The sequence below is a fragment of the Rhinolophus sinicus genome, chromosome 14 (genome assembly GCF_057876585.1).
Source record: "Rhinolophus sinicus isolate RSI-liver-muscle chromosome 14, RSI-T2T, whole genome shotgun sequence".
Classification (NCBI taxonomy): domain Eukaryota; kingdom Metazoa; phylum Chordata; class Mammalia; order Chiroptera; family Rhinolophidae; genus Rhinolophus; species Rhinolophus sinicus.
In genome coordinates this window covers 152,580,882-152,593,642 of record NC_142514.1, presented here as the reverse complement: position 1 = coordinate 152,593,642, position 12,761 = coordinate 152,580,882, and the positions used below count along the sequence as shown (strand labels likewise).

General features: G+C 45.7%; 1 protein-coding gene across 11 annotated transcripts in view; it reads left to right on the top strand.

Annotated features, from left to right (window-relative positions):
- Nucleotides 1-12,761, top strand: part of PLEKHA7 (pleckstrin homology domain containing A7) — a 204,137-nt gene that overhangs the window by 65,273 nt on the left and 126,103 nt on the right. The window contains exon 1 of one of the 11 annotated variants that reach the window (XM_074336074.2): nucleotides 11,093-11,407. The exons of 9 other annotated variants lie outside the window; for them this stretch is intronic. The gene's annotated coding sequence lies outside the window, so the exon portion shown is untranslated. Of the gene's footprint in view, nucleotides 1-11,092; nucleotides 11,408-12,009; nucleotides 12,032-12,761 lie in introns of those variants that run through there. One more of the 11 variants, XM_074336076.2, reaches the window with a different exon arrangement.

Below are 12,761 nucleotides of genomic sequence, written 5' to 3'. Positions count from 1 at the left end.
GGGAAATTCTGCCTACAAAGCTCGTGAATGGACTTTCAGAAGGTCCTTGAGTCTGCTAAAACTGTCCAGAATTGTGTTCATGTATTTTTTTTCCTGGGAGAGACAATTCAAAGTTTTCATCATATAAAGTGGGCCAGGACCAAATCAGGAGAAGAGCCACAATTTGCAGTTCTCGGAATTGCGTCTAATTATCATTTACAAAGATTTCATCTTCCCAGGAAGAGAAACAGAGTTTTCTACAAGAAATGGATGTTTTGCTCTTAAAACATCCTATTTTTTAAAAATGAGGTACAGATAACTGCAAATTGAAAAAAGGTAATGGCCTCTCCAACATCTCTTCTTGTTTCCTCTGTTTTCAGCCTTCAACACGTGTACATTAATTCATCGTAAGTGGAGAGTGACTGTTTTCTGATGCAAAAATTGTGACATGTGGTCTGATGAAGGATTTGTATGTATATATCATGCCTCTCAGAGGTATAAAAGTAAAATGGCAGTTACATATGTAGTGAGTTGCCTTTATTAAGCAGAAAATTGGGGGGGATGGGTGGTAGGTGAGGGAGCATCTATCCTTGAATATCCAGAATGTAGGCTCACTATAAATATAGGTCAGTGAATGTTTCAGAGAAAAATGAGCAAAAGGAAAGCTGCTTGTTAGGGTAGAAATATAACATGATAAAGTGGCTCTGGGGAAAAAGCACTACCGTGCTACATCACACAAATCACACGAATGCACTGCTTGTATAAAATTGGACTAAGCCACGTGTCTTTCTCTGCTTCTGGGGTAACATGCCAGGCAGGGACACAAAGGGCAGTCTGTTAATTCTTTCCAGCTCAGCCCCTTAGCTTTAGAAAGAGTATTAATAAGCTTCTACTTGTATCCTGCTTCCTTCCACCAAAGATCCATGAACAGTAAGTGCAATGATAAAATAGAAATTAGGAATTTGAAATCAGGACTAGGGAAAATATAAGTAAGAGGAAGAAGACACACCAAGGCAAATGGGGAAAATATAAATATGCACGCTTTAAGGGTCTGTATTATTGCTTCACCTTTGATTTAGAGCTTCCTGGCAGCAAAAACAAAAAGGGAACACAGCAGGTTTCCTGGGTGTTACTGTTAGAGAAGAAAAACATCCTAGCCATGAAGAGGAAGCTAAGTGCTTCCTGGTTTGTTCCTTTAAGTTAAATTTCTTACTTAGGGCCCACTGAAGGTGTGGAGAGAAGGTCTTCTTTAGCTTTCTTTTTTAAACAGGACTTTATTGAGGAACAGTGTGTACCCCCAGGACTTCCTTCCAAGTCAAGTTGTTGTCCTTTCAGTCTTAGTTGTGGAGGGCACAGCTCAGCTCCAGGTCCAGCCACCGTCTCTAGTTGCAGGGGGCGCAGCCCACCATCCCTTGCGGGAGTCAAACCGGCAACCTTGTGGTTGAGAGGACGCGCTCCAACCAACTGAGCCATCTGGGAGCTCAGCGGCAGCTCAGCTCAAGGTGCCGTGTTCAATCTTAGTTCAATCTTAGTTCAATCTTAGTTGCAGGGGGCAGAGCCCACCATCCCTTGCGGGACTCAAGTAATCGAACTGGCAACCTTGTGGTTGAGAGCCCACCGGCCCATGTGGGAATTGAACCGGCAGCCTTCGGAGTTAGGAGCACAGAGCTCCAACCGCCTGAGCCACCGGGCTGGCCCCTTCTTTAGCTTTCTTTGTTGTCTTGTTAAGCCCTCGCCAACCTGTGGCTCCTCAGACTGGGCCTTTTCCTCATTTGAGGTGGCCATGTCACAGATGGCTGTGTACCTCTCCTTTGTAGTACTTGTCACAGATGGGCATTTACATCGACTCATGAGATTATTTTGAAAGCTTGTCTTCTCCACTAGATGGTGACTCATGAGGCCAGGGGCGTAGTGTCCTCGTGCTGGCATAATCCTGGCACTCTGCAGGCCCTCCGTAAATACTGATTTGAACACATGAGTAGGCAAAAGCATGTGGGGATTTTATACGACTGCTTCTTGTAGTGAATGCTCTCCCAGAAGATCAAGGTCCTTTCAAGGGTGCAAACTGTCTCTTGTTCAGAGAGCCTGATCTCCATGGTTCTCAAGACATCTCCAAGTTCATTTTACCGTACCCTTCAGAGATTGTTAATAATAACAACTGCAGTGTATTGTGCACCTGCTCTAAGCCCAGTCCTGCAGTAGGCACTTGGTACACATTGCTGCTAGTCCTTCCACATGAGAGAACTGAGGTTCAGGGGAGAGAAACGCTTGCCCAAGGTCATGGAGGAGTCAGAACATAGATCTGACTCTAGAGCGCATGCTCTTTCCTTCCTTCCTGCTGTGCTTGAGCCTGAGCCACAAGTGTCTGTGTGAGTTACGAGTTCTTATCTCTTGGCGGTTAGAGCCGCACAGCAAGGGTATTTCTGGCACAGGCTGTGGCTGCTTTCTGACAGCTGTTACATTCCAGTCTCTCTTGAGTTTGAGAAAAGAAAGCCCACACCTGGGGTTGGCAAAGGCAGTCTCAGAACTCATTTTCCCTGGTTTTTGCACACAGAGAACGTGTTTCTCGCTCTTTACACACTGTCTCCTGAAGTGCAGGCACATTAAAATTGAGTATTATTTTCATAAAAGTCACTATTCGGTCTGAATTGAGAGGCTCAATTTGGTCGTCTCAAGGAATAATTGGATTGGCCCAATGATTGGGCAGTGGAGGTGAGAAATGGCAACATGCTAGGAAGTACATTTGGTGGCGGCGCATTTGATTTCAAATGTGTCAGGCATGTATTTTTAATTACTTTATGCCTGTTGTCCTTATTTTAATAGAGACCGAAATATTTATAATAGAATGGGGTTCATTATTATATGAAACTGTCTCTAGGCAGCAAGACTGGCACATGGGATAGTCTCATGGCTCAGTGTTGCCACCTACTGTGAACTGCATGGAGTGTCAATCTTTAAAAAAATTGGAAGGCAATAAAACACTTCAAACTGCAACAAGGTGTAATTTGATCTGTCTGTTCTTCCGCAAGGTTGCAAATCCTCAGGGTGAGCATTATAAGCATCTGTCATTGCTGCTTCCTCTCGAGTGCCAAGATCCTGGTTCCAGGGACTTCTGATGATAGAAAATGCTAGTCAAAAATACCAGTTTTCTTTTGCTTCCTTGAGAAAGAGCCTCTCAAAAACATTTTCTGCCTACACTTCGGGATCTGAATAATTGCTACATTCAAGTTTATGGGAGAGAGAGAGAGTGTTCTGGAAGAAAGCACTTAGGGGGCTGTTTATAAATGTGGTAAAGCTTTGGTTCTATCTTTGGCCTCCTCGTCTCAGTAAGGATTTTAGCTCCTGTCAGTGATTTAGAAAACCTCATCATTTTTATGTCTCCAAAGTTGTGTTCCCACACTGCGGGTGATTGCATATTCTAAAGCTTGTCTGCATTTAGAAGGACACCTGAGAATAGCGGTGAGCACTGACGTGCTGGACCTCCCCATGCCAGAAAGGACTGACAGATTCCAGCTTTGTTGGTGGGTAGATTTAGATTGAGTCTTACTCCGATTTCCTTCTGTGGTTTTGACAAGTCTTATTTGGAAGATGAAGTAGCACAGTTACGGAACTGGCATCCTGTCATTCCCGGTTTGTATGGTGAGAGCCATGAAATCACCCACACGCAAGTAGGACATACGATTTCACCCACTTTCCCTATAAAGTATCATTTAGGCAGTTAGGGACAGAAAAATATGAAAAGTGCAGATGATAATTACGAGACTCACTCTTTTTTTTATTTGTTATATAAGGAGATCAAAAATTTGAAGTGCTTTACCCTATTAATTAGGGTATTCCCTCCTCATAACCTCCAATTAATATCCACAATAAACAACCTTTGTTGACTACACAGATCTGAAAGTTGAATATCTCAGAATGTCAAGACTATGCACTATTTGTCTCGTTATCTATTGCTTTACCCTACTCCACCGTGGATTTGAGGCAGTCTATGGGATAGGGATAAAATATAAATAAAAAATAAAACAATCAGCATCAGCAAGAGGATAAATTATATTAGGAGATTAAGTCTGAGGAGACAAGGAGAACGAGAACAGCCCGGTACGATTTCTGTGAAACTAAAAAGCCGTTTCATTGGACATGTTGATGTGTTTTTTTTAAAGCTACTTGGAAGCCGCTATCGGTTTGGAAAGCTCTGTGTAAACATGGGCTGCTTCATGTTCCTGATATTTCAGCAAAACTTCAAATATTGCCTTTTTTCCCCCCTTCCAACCTCTACCTGACCTCCGGCACACACCCATCCACTTTCTCTGAGCCAAGGAGGTGTCAATACCAAAAGTGTTTTATCAAACGAGGTTGCTGCTTTTCTGGAAATGCTATAGCCTGGACGCCAGCCGCACGTTTGGAAAGCTTGGATGTGGGACGCTTGTTTTGGAAACCCTTTCATTGTTGTCGCACTCAGACCCTTGCAGGCAGTTCCAGGGACTCATACCCGGATGGGTTTTGATGATAGGGAGACCGATAAAAGGAGTGTTGAAGTGGGAGAAGGGGCAGAAGTCCCCTCTCACAAGCCAGTAGCATGTCTGATAACCTTCCTTCCGTGGCTATTTCCAGCCTCTCCTCCAGGTCCTCCAGCCCTTCTGGAGACCTGGTTGCTGCCGGAGGTCATCTGGAAAGAACGCTGCTTACCTGGACTTCCAGGAAGCTGGCTCAGAGGATGGGACTGGGACGCAGTCTTTACGGGACCACAGAGGATGGGCCGGGCGGGATCCTTCAGTCTCGGAGCCAGTTGTAATCTTGTGCTGAGATGCGGCTATGTTCTTCCCTGTTACAACCAACCAGAGTGGGTCCTTCTCCGCGATCCTCACAAACACACCGACACTAAGGAAGGAGTTACGTGATGATTTGTTTTCTAGCCCGGACCTCTCCCCTCTACTCCTGCAGTGGTCTCTTTACCTAGACTCCCTACTTTTCCCCACTTCTTTTCAAAGGCATTGGAAAAGCATTGCAGTCAGACTTTCTGGGTTTGCATATTGGCCCCTCCACTTACTCTAATGGGCAAGTTACCCAGTCTCTCTAGGCCTGGGTTTTGGCATCTATAGAAGCAGGACAGTAATGACTCCTATCAGAAATGTTTGTGAGGATTAAAGGAGATCATACATATAAAGTTCTTAGGATAGTTCAGAGCATAGAGCACATAAGCACTAAAGAAATATTAGGTTTTTATTTCCTTCTTGTCCCCAATCCCCAGGCCCTTCTCCATGTGGCAGCTATGGAAATCTTTTTCAAAAGCAAATGAGATCGTGCCTCTTCCATGCCAGTCTTTTCTTTTGAAACCTTCCATGGCTTCCCATTGTATTTGGAAGAGAATCTAAATTCTCACCAGGTGTCACAGGGCCCTACATAATCAACATAACTATGACTCCCCAGCTTCATCTTTTACTGTCCTCCCCGCTGAGTTCCAGCCTCACTGTCCTTCTTCCTTCCCAGGAATGTACTTCGTTTGTCCCCACCTGTTCTTGTGCCTAAAATGTTCTTCTCCTAGGTCTTAGTGTAAAGGACGCATCTAAGGTCTTTTTTATATTTACTCCGAACCCCCATGTCACTCCATCATATGATTGTTTTATTTTTTTCAGAGCACATGTCGATCTCTGAAATTATTTGTTTACTTATTTATTATCTGTATTTTTGTCCCTCTGTCTCTTTTACCATTACTGTATCTCCTGTGCCTACAATGCCTGAGGTGTAGAAGACCCTAAAAAATAAATGTTTATTCATGGATTAACCATTGATTTAGGACCTACTTACAAAATTCTGTTATTTCATCCTCAAAACAATACTGTGGGGCTAGATATTTTTAATCCCATTTTAGAGTTGAGAAAATAGTGGCTTAGGGAAGACAAATTTTTTCCAAGGTCACCCAGCTGGTAAGTTTTTTTAATTAGGTTTTTATCTTATTGTAAATTTAAATTTAATTTAGATTAAGTTTAAATTTTAATAAAGCCCAGATTTTAACTCAGGTCTGGCTGAGTCCATGGAATTTTTAGGTGATAACACTAGTGAATTCAGAGTTCCTACCTGGCATATGAGTACAAGGTGAGATCAGACAGGTATCAAAAGTACAACATCTTCACCCTTTTAAAAGATAACCAGTTTTAGAGGAATTCTTAGGTGCTAAGTGCTTCCTTTACTTGTTTTCGCCTTTTTCTGGCAGTCTTCATCTTGCCCTAGTTTTATTTGTATTTTGTTGAAGTTTCACACGACATGTCAATTGGATTCATTCTGCTTCAGTTATGAACTGATTTGAGCCCGTTTGGGTGACGCCTGCTATTAGGTTGGTGCGAAAGTAATTGCGGTTTTTGCAATTATTTTTAACTAGGGTTTCCGGGAGGGAAGTCCGCCCATTCTCGTGAAATCTTTTCACTTTCCGGCTCCCGAATCCTGAGAAAAGTTGGTCGGGACATCCGGAAAATCGGCTCCTTGAACCCAGGTGGTTGGTAGTATCAGCCGTCACTTTGTGGAAACGATTCATCGTAAAGAACAGAAAACAGTTTCCGTCTTGGGATTTGGAAACGGGAAAGGGAAAAAAATTCCTGAGAACGAGCAGGAATTCCCGCCCAGAAACCCTATTTTTAACCGTTTAAACCGCAATTACTTTTGCACCAACCTAATAGAAGGTAAAGGCAGACAGGTATGATAGGCCATCCTGCACTGAGTGTGGGCTCCAGGCTATAAGCAGCCACATCACCTGGAGTGCTTGCTAAATGCAGATTCCTCAGCTCATCCGGGGCTTCTGCCATGATATTCTCTGGGGGTGGACCCCTGGAACCCATTCTTTTTTTTTTTTTTTAAAACAATCCCCTGAGGTTTTTCTGATTAAAATGAATGTATGAAGATCACTGGTCATAGACGTGTGTTCTAGCTAATTAGGTGTTTTGTTCTCGCTTTAAAAACAAAATATGTGAAGATATGTTTACTTATGAATTGTTCACTTTATCTAAACTCTTTTGGGTGTCTTTTGGTCTCTGACAATGGAGCAAGTAGGCTTTCTCTCCCATCTTAATGATCCTTAAGCTCTAAGTCCCAGGCCCAAGTTGGCTTCCTTGGTCAGTGTGTTTAATATTTCTCACTTATGAGGTGCCTCATTTCTGTCCCTGAGCTGTTGCCTGGCTGTGTGTGTGTGTGTGTGGGGGGGGGGGGGGGCTGTTCTGCTCTCATTGGGACTGGATAGTTGTACAAGAGTGGACCTTCTGATACGTTTTGGCCCTGTTACAGTTATTTCTAAAAATCAGACTTGTTCTTATTACTTTCTTCCCAGAAACAATTCTGGAATACTCAAAATTCCTAGCCCTTGATGTCTGTGCTGTTCTCTCTGTTCACTCTCTAAACAAAAGCATCGTGTTTTAATAGACACCATAACTGTACCATTAGCTTTATTTGACTCTAGGTGGGTTTAAAACGTAACCTAATGGCAACTCTGACTGGCTTGGAAGTCATGTGTTTTATCTGGAGCAGAAAATGTACGTAGTTGCAATACCTGGTAGGGGATCAGGTGGTTATTGAATTAAGTTGGCCAGATAACCCCTCATCCTTAGATCCTGCCCTGGTGGTTTTAACCACTTGTGTTTTGGGAAAACTGGGCCCCTGGCTTGGAGTTTTAATCCCACCTGTCTTCTGTCCTTGACCTAAGAGCTCCTGAGTTATGCTACAAGACAAATTTAGCACAGTTATCTTTCTCACTGCAGCCCCTTCACCTTTTTTGTGAGCATCTAGGTTCTTGGAAAGCTGGAAATATGAGGCAAATTGCAGTTTACCAGCCTTGTGCCAAAGGCTGGTAATTAGCCAGCTGCCTTCTCTGCTGCAGAGTCCCAGCAGTTACTTCATTAAGTAACACCCTACGCTGAGGTGATGCTGTTCACTGTGTCCTAATGTTTTTATATCCACTCCTTTGAAAGAAAAGGAGTGCCTTTATTAGGCTATTTAACAGAGGGAAACTGAGGTGCAAATGGTCCAACCAGTTATTGGCTGAGCCCGGTCTGATTTATGGCCTCTTCTTTATCTACTGGTCTTTGCTAGTGTGCTTGGGGGCACCATCAGATCTGGGAAAAGCAGGTTGAACAGTTTTTGGTCCTTAGGACTAAGGGCATATATCTTACATGCTTTTAGCTTATTGAGAATACTTGGTAGAGTTTCAGGAGTAGGGGACAGATCCATTAGCTGATGGTCATGGCTGCTTCATTTCCGACCCTTCATTCTAAGCTTCTAAGCCTTAGTATAAATACAGCCCAGGAGGTAAATGTAAAAATACTTCTCTTGCCAGTTTTTCCTGCATGGTATCCTAGTGACGTACTGTAATATCTGTCCTTGGGCGTTGCGGCACCAACTGGGGCAGTCTCAGAGCTTACAGAGGGGAGGGATATGAAGGGCATGGTTAGAGTCACCCCTTTTTAAAGTCAAGACATAACTTCTTTTTATTTTATTTTTTGGACAGTTTTTAACTCACTTATTTCTAAGTAGCATTTTACTTTCTGATTACTAAGATAGTATATGTTTATTGTCAGATAACTTCAAAATAGAAAATCTCAAGGAAGGAAATAAAAATCTAGCATTGTTAACATTTTGGTAAGTGTCCTTCTGGTAGTCTTTTTTAAAAACAAAAACAAAAAAACCCCACAAAACAGTGATTAGGTTCTAAACTCACAGTGTGAGGAGAAAAAAAACCTCAAAGTCAAAATTACCCCAAACCACCATGGACAGTCATTTTTATACACTATAAAGTTTGGAAACCACTGAACTAGACTCAAAGAAAGAACAACTGAAAAATCTATATGAAATGAAAAGTCTGGGGGTGGAAAACCATTATACCTGCAAGATTATCTTCAGATCCCTGATGGGAGTAGATGGTGGTGGAGAATTGAGCTCTGTTGCTGCCTGCTTGTGAGGTTTATTTCATTCTGTTTTAATATTAAGCTTCTATAACTTTAATATAGGTTAATAGATGTATTTGTGAGGATGACGTTGTGATAGTGGCATCATGTGTTGCTCTAGGGAGTTGGCTCTGAGTCAACAAGTAAGAAAAATGAACACAGTGCAACCCCACCCTCGGTGCTTACCTCACCCCCACCCCCCACGCACACGTGTACACATAATTGGGATCATTTGTTTTGTAATCTTTGTTTTATTCAACAGTAAATATTCTGTATATCATTTTTAAAGTTACATATATTCCATTGTAACCAATCTCCTGTTGTACATTTAGGTTATTTCTAATTATTTGCTGTTATAAAAATGGCGAAATGAACATCCTTGTGGATAAATCTTTGTGTTCATCCAAAATTGAGAGTAAATTCTTAGATGTGGAATCAGTGGTTCAAAGGAGATGAACATTTTGAAGGCTTTTAATTCATATTGCTAAATTGTCCCCAGGAACATTGTATGCCTCTTTCAAAGTGTCCGTTTCCCAGTATCACTGGAAATGATCTTTCAAAAGAATCTTCCACAGCATGCCTTTTTTTTTTTTTTTTTTTTTTCCTTTTTCTTTTTTGAATGACCCAGGGCTTCTGTTCACTGCCTGGCCAATTTATCCTGGAAAGAATAAAAGAAACAAGGCGAGAGATGATAAGTGCTGGTGACCAGAGGTTCACTTGGGAGGGACGGAGACAGATAACAGGGAAAGGGTGAGCTTGGAGACCGTTTCTTTACTCCCGCCTCCAAGTTTTCTTAAGCAGACAGCTAAAGATAGAATACTGATGAATACTTAAAGGGCATACGCAGTTTTAAAAGCTTACTCAATATTATAATTTTTGATTTGGAAAATTATTTGCTGGCTTGTCATAGATGCTGCAGGATGGGAATGACATTTGTATATTTACCCAAAAGGAGTATGGGTTTAAAAAAAAAAAATTCCAACCCCTCATTTTAGATAGAGAAACTGAAACCAGAGAGTGGAAGGGATTTCTGTAGAACCACACAGCAAATTGATGGTGAACTTGGAGCCAGAAGTAAAGCCTCCCACTCCCTGTTCAGAGGTCTTTCACTGAGGTGGGATAGCATGGTAAGGGCCGATGAGATAAAAGATATAAAGTCCTCTTTGGATAGACGGCCAGGCTCTCTTTTAGGGCCTGTGAGCTGCCCCGTGCCCTCCCTGGACAAAGGCTCAGGTGTCTCCAGCATGGCAGTTCAAATCTGCTAGATCATCTCCATCTGTGAATGGAGTGAGCTTACACTTTAATAACCAGGGTCTTTGTTTGAACTTTCCTTCCCCCTGGGTAACTTCTCTTCATGCCTCAGCAGCTCAAATGTCACTTCCTCAGAGAAGGCTTTCCTGACTGCTGAGATAATTTAGGCTCCCCGTGTGCATTCGAATGTGAGCACCTCTTACCTTTAATACCCTTGTCATAATTCTAATTACCTTGCTTTGTATTAATATCTCTTTTCCTGACTAAACACTCTATGAGTGTAGGAACATTATCTTCTCTGTTGCTCCTGGCACATATGAAGCCTTAATAAATGCTTGAATGTTTCACTGTTTGGATGGATGCTAATGAGTGCATTAGAAGTGTGTGGGCTGCTGGGTGGTGCCATTTCTCACTGCCTGCAGAACCAGGAGAGCTAGCTGTCCCTTATTGCCAAGGGCATTGAGAAGAGAGAAAGGAGACCCAGCTGAGGCTGTTAGTAGAGAGACAAGCTAGAGGGAGGGTATGGTCTGCTTCCCTGGGTGCCCCATAGCGGTCTCCTGGGTGACGGGGTTTGGCAACCACATCCAACCAAGCATTCATTCCTGGCTTGGCAGAATGAGCCCCGGATATTTAGTAGGGGTGCTTAGAGAAGAGCCTCCTCGAGTCATTCTGGAGAAGAGAATTCAAGGTCAGGGCTCTCGTTGGCAGGGAGAGGACAGCAACCCCGGGCACCTGCAGCCTGATCTTCACACTCGATGGGCACTTGCGGCAACGGCTGTAAGGGCTGCTGGTGGCTGGCTGGGCGCCAGAGCAGCGCTGCTGTTAGGCGGCAGGTCCTGCCCCCTCCGCCGGTTTCCCTTCCCCTCCTCCTTCTTCCTACCCGCTCCAGTTTGCAGCATCCTCTGCGAGCAGAGGAATGTGCCTCTCTCGGACGCGTTGTCCTGGTGGAGCGGCGGCACCTGAAGCGCGCTCTGGGGCGCCGGGGGCTGCCGTCTGGAGCTGCGCCACGTGCTTTGATTCGCGCTGATGTCAAGTGGGTGTGGGCTCTTAGGGAAGGCCCAGACCAGGACCAGGAGGGCGCGCGATGCGCCGCGGGCGCGCGGAGGCCCCTGCGCGCTCCGTTGCCCAGCGCCGCTGACGCGTGGCCCGCCGGACTAGCGGAGCCCGCGCGTGCAGCCGCGGCGCTGCCAGCCCCGGGACGCCTGCCCCGCCGCCCTTGGGGGCTAGCTGGGGCCGCCGCAGGGGACCTGCAGGTGTGTCGCGCGCCATAACTTTCGGGGGGCTGAGGGCTGTTGAATCGGCAGGGTGCACGGGCTGCATTGGGGGGTGCTTTTGTGCCTGGGCGCGGGTGTCGGGAGCCGTTTTGTTCCCGGCCGGCCATCGGCGTGGGAGCCGCAGAGCGCCGCTGGAGTTTCATAGAATTCATTGAGCTGGTGCCCGGCTTTGGTTACTCATCGGGAAGGGCGCCGAGGGAGCTGCCTTGTTGCTTTGAGAATTGGGTCTCTAAGTACAGCCTGCGTTCATGGTAACAGGATTCTCTCTCAGCAGACAGCACGACTTCCCGAAATCGGCTGTGGTCGGAGGCACTGGTCGGTCCGGGGTGGGGGACTGGGCAGAGACGACCTCGTCACCGGTTCCGCTCCGCGCGCCGGGGCGCCCGCCCTTCCCCCTCCTGCTTGCAGGGAGCTGGCCCTAGGGGAGGTAAGGGGTCAGCTTCTCGCCGGTGACAGGTCTGGTTTCAGACACACCTTTCCAGAGGAATGCGGAGGCTTTGTTCCAGGCGCCCGTCCCAGCCCCGAGCCCAGAAGCCCGCGGGCGTAGGGCCGGGGCTCCGGTGCCATTACTCATCTTTTATGACCACGCTGGAGAGCTCTCGGGTAGGCAAGTTAATTATTAATGTGTCTAGGCTGGAGAGAGGGAATCTGGAAATGAGATTGGTGGGTTGCAGGTTTTTCTTTCCTTTGCTTTTGACGCCGGCAATCAAGGTTTAAGCCCAAGGTATTGCAGCCTATTTCCTGAGAAGGAAGCTGGCACCCCCATTCCGCCCACCCCTTACCCCTCACTGGCACTCCAGTCAAGGAAGGGATCCCGTTTCCCCATCGGAGAGCTAGCCCTGTCTCCCCTGGGAGCGCGGAAAGGGAGCAGGTCTCGTGTTTATCTACTTTCTAACCAGCTCCTGCCTTACCCCCTTTGCCTTTTTTCGAAACCACCCTCCTGCCCCCCTGCCTCAGGGCAGCTTCCTGATGAAACTTCCAGGCCAGGTGAGTGAGACCTGGGTCCCCCGCCGGCAGTGGGAAGCGTTCTGAAAAGTGCTACCCTGCGCAGCCCCAGTGCCTGAAAACCTCCACACCCGCTCAACAAGTGGCCTCGGGTGTATTTTCAAGGCATTGGACTCTAAGACTGGATAGAGGCAAAAGTGTCTGCCAGATGGTCACCTGCCCTGTCTCTCAGAACCGAGAGGAAGGAGGAGGTCAAGGTGGGGAAGAGCGAGGGGGAGTGCAGCTCCTGCTCAGTTTCCTCCGCCCCTGGCTGGGAGAAGGTGGATTCTAAGACCCAGCAGTGTCACAAGGTGTGTTCTGTGTGTGCTGGTGTATTGGGGCGAGGTGG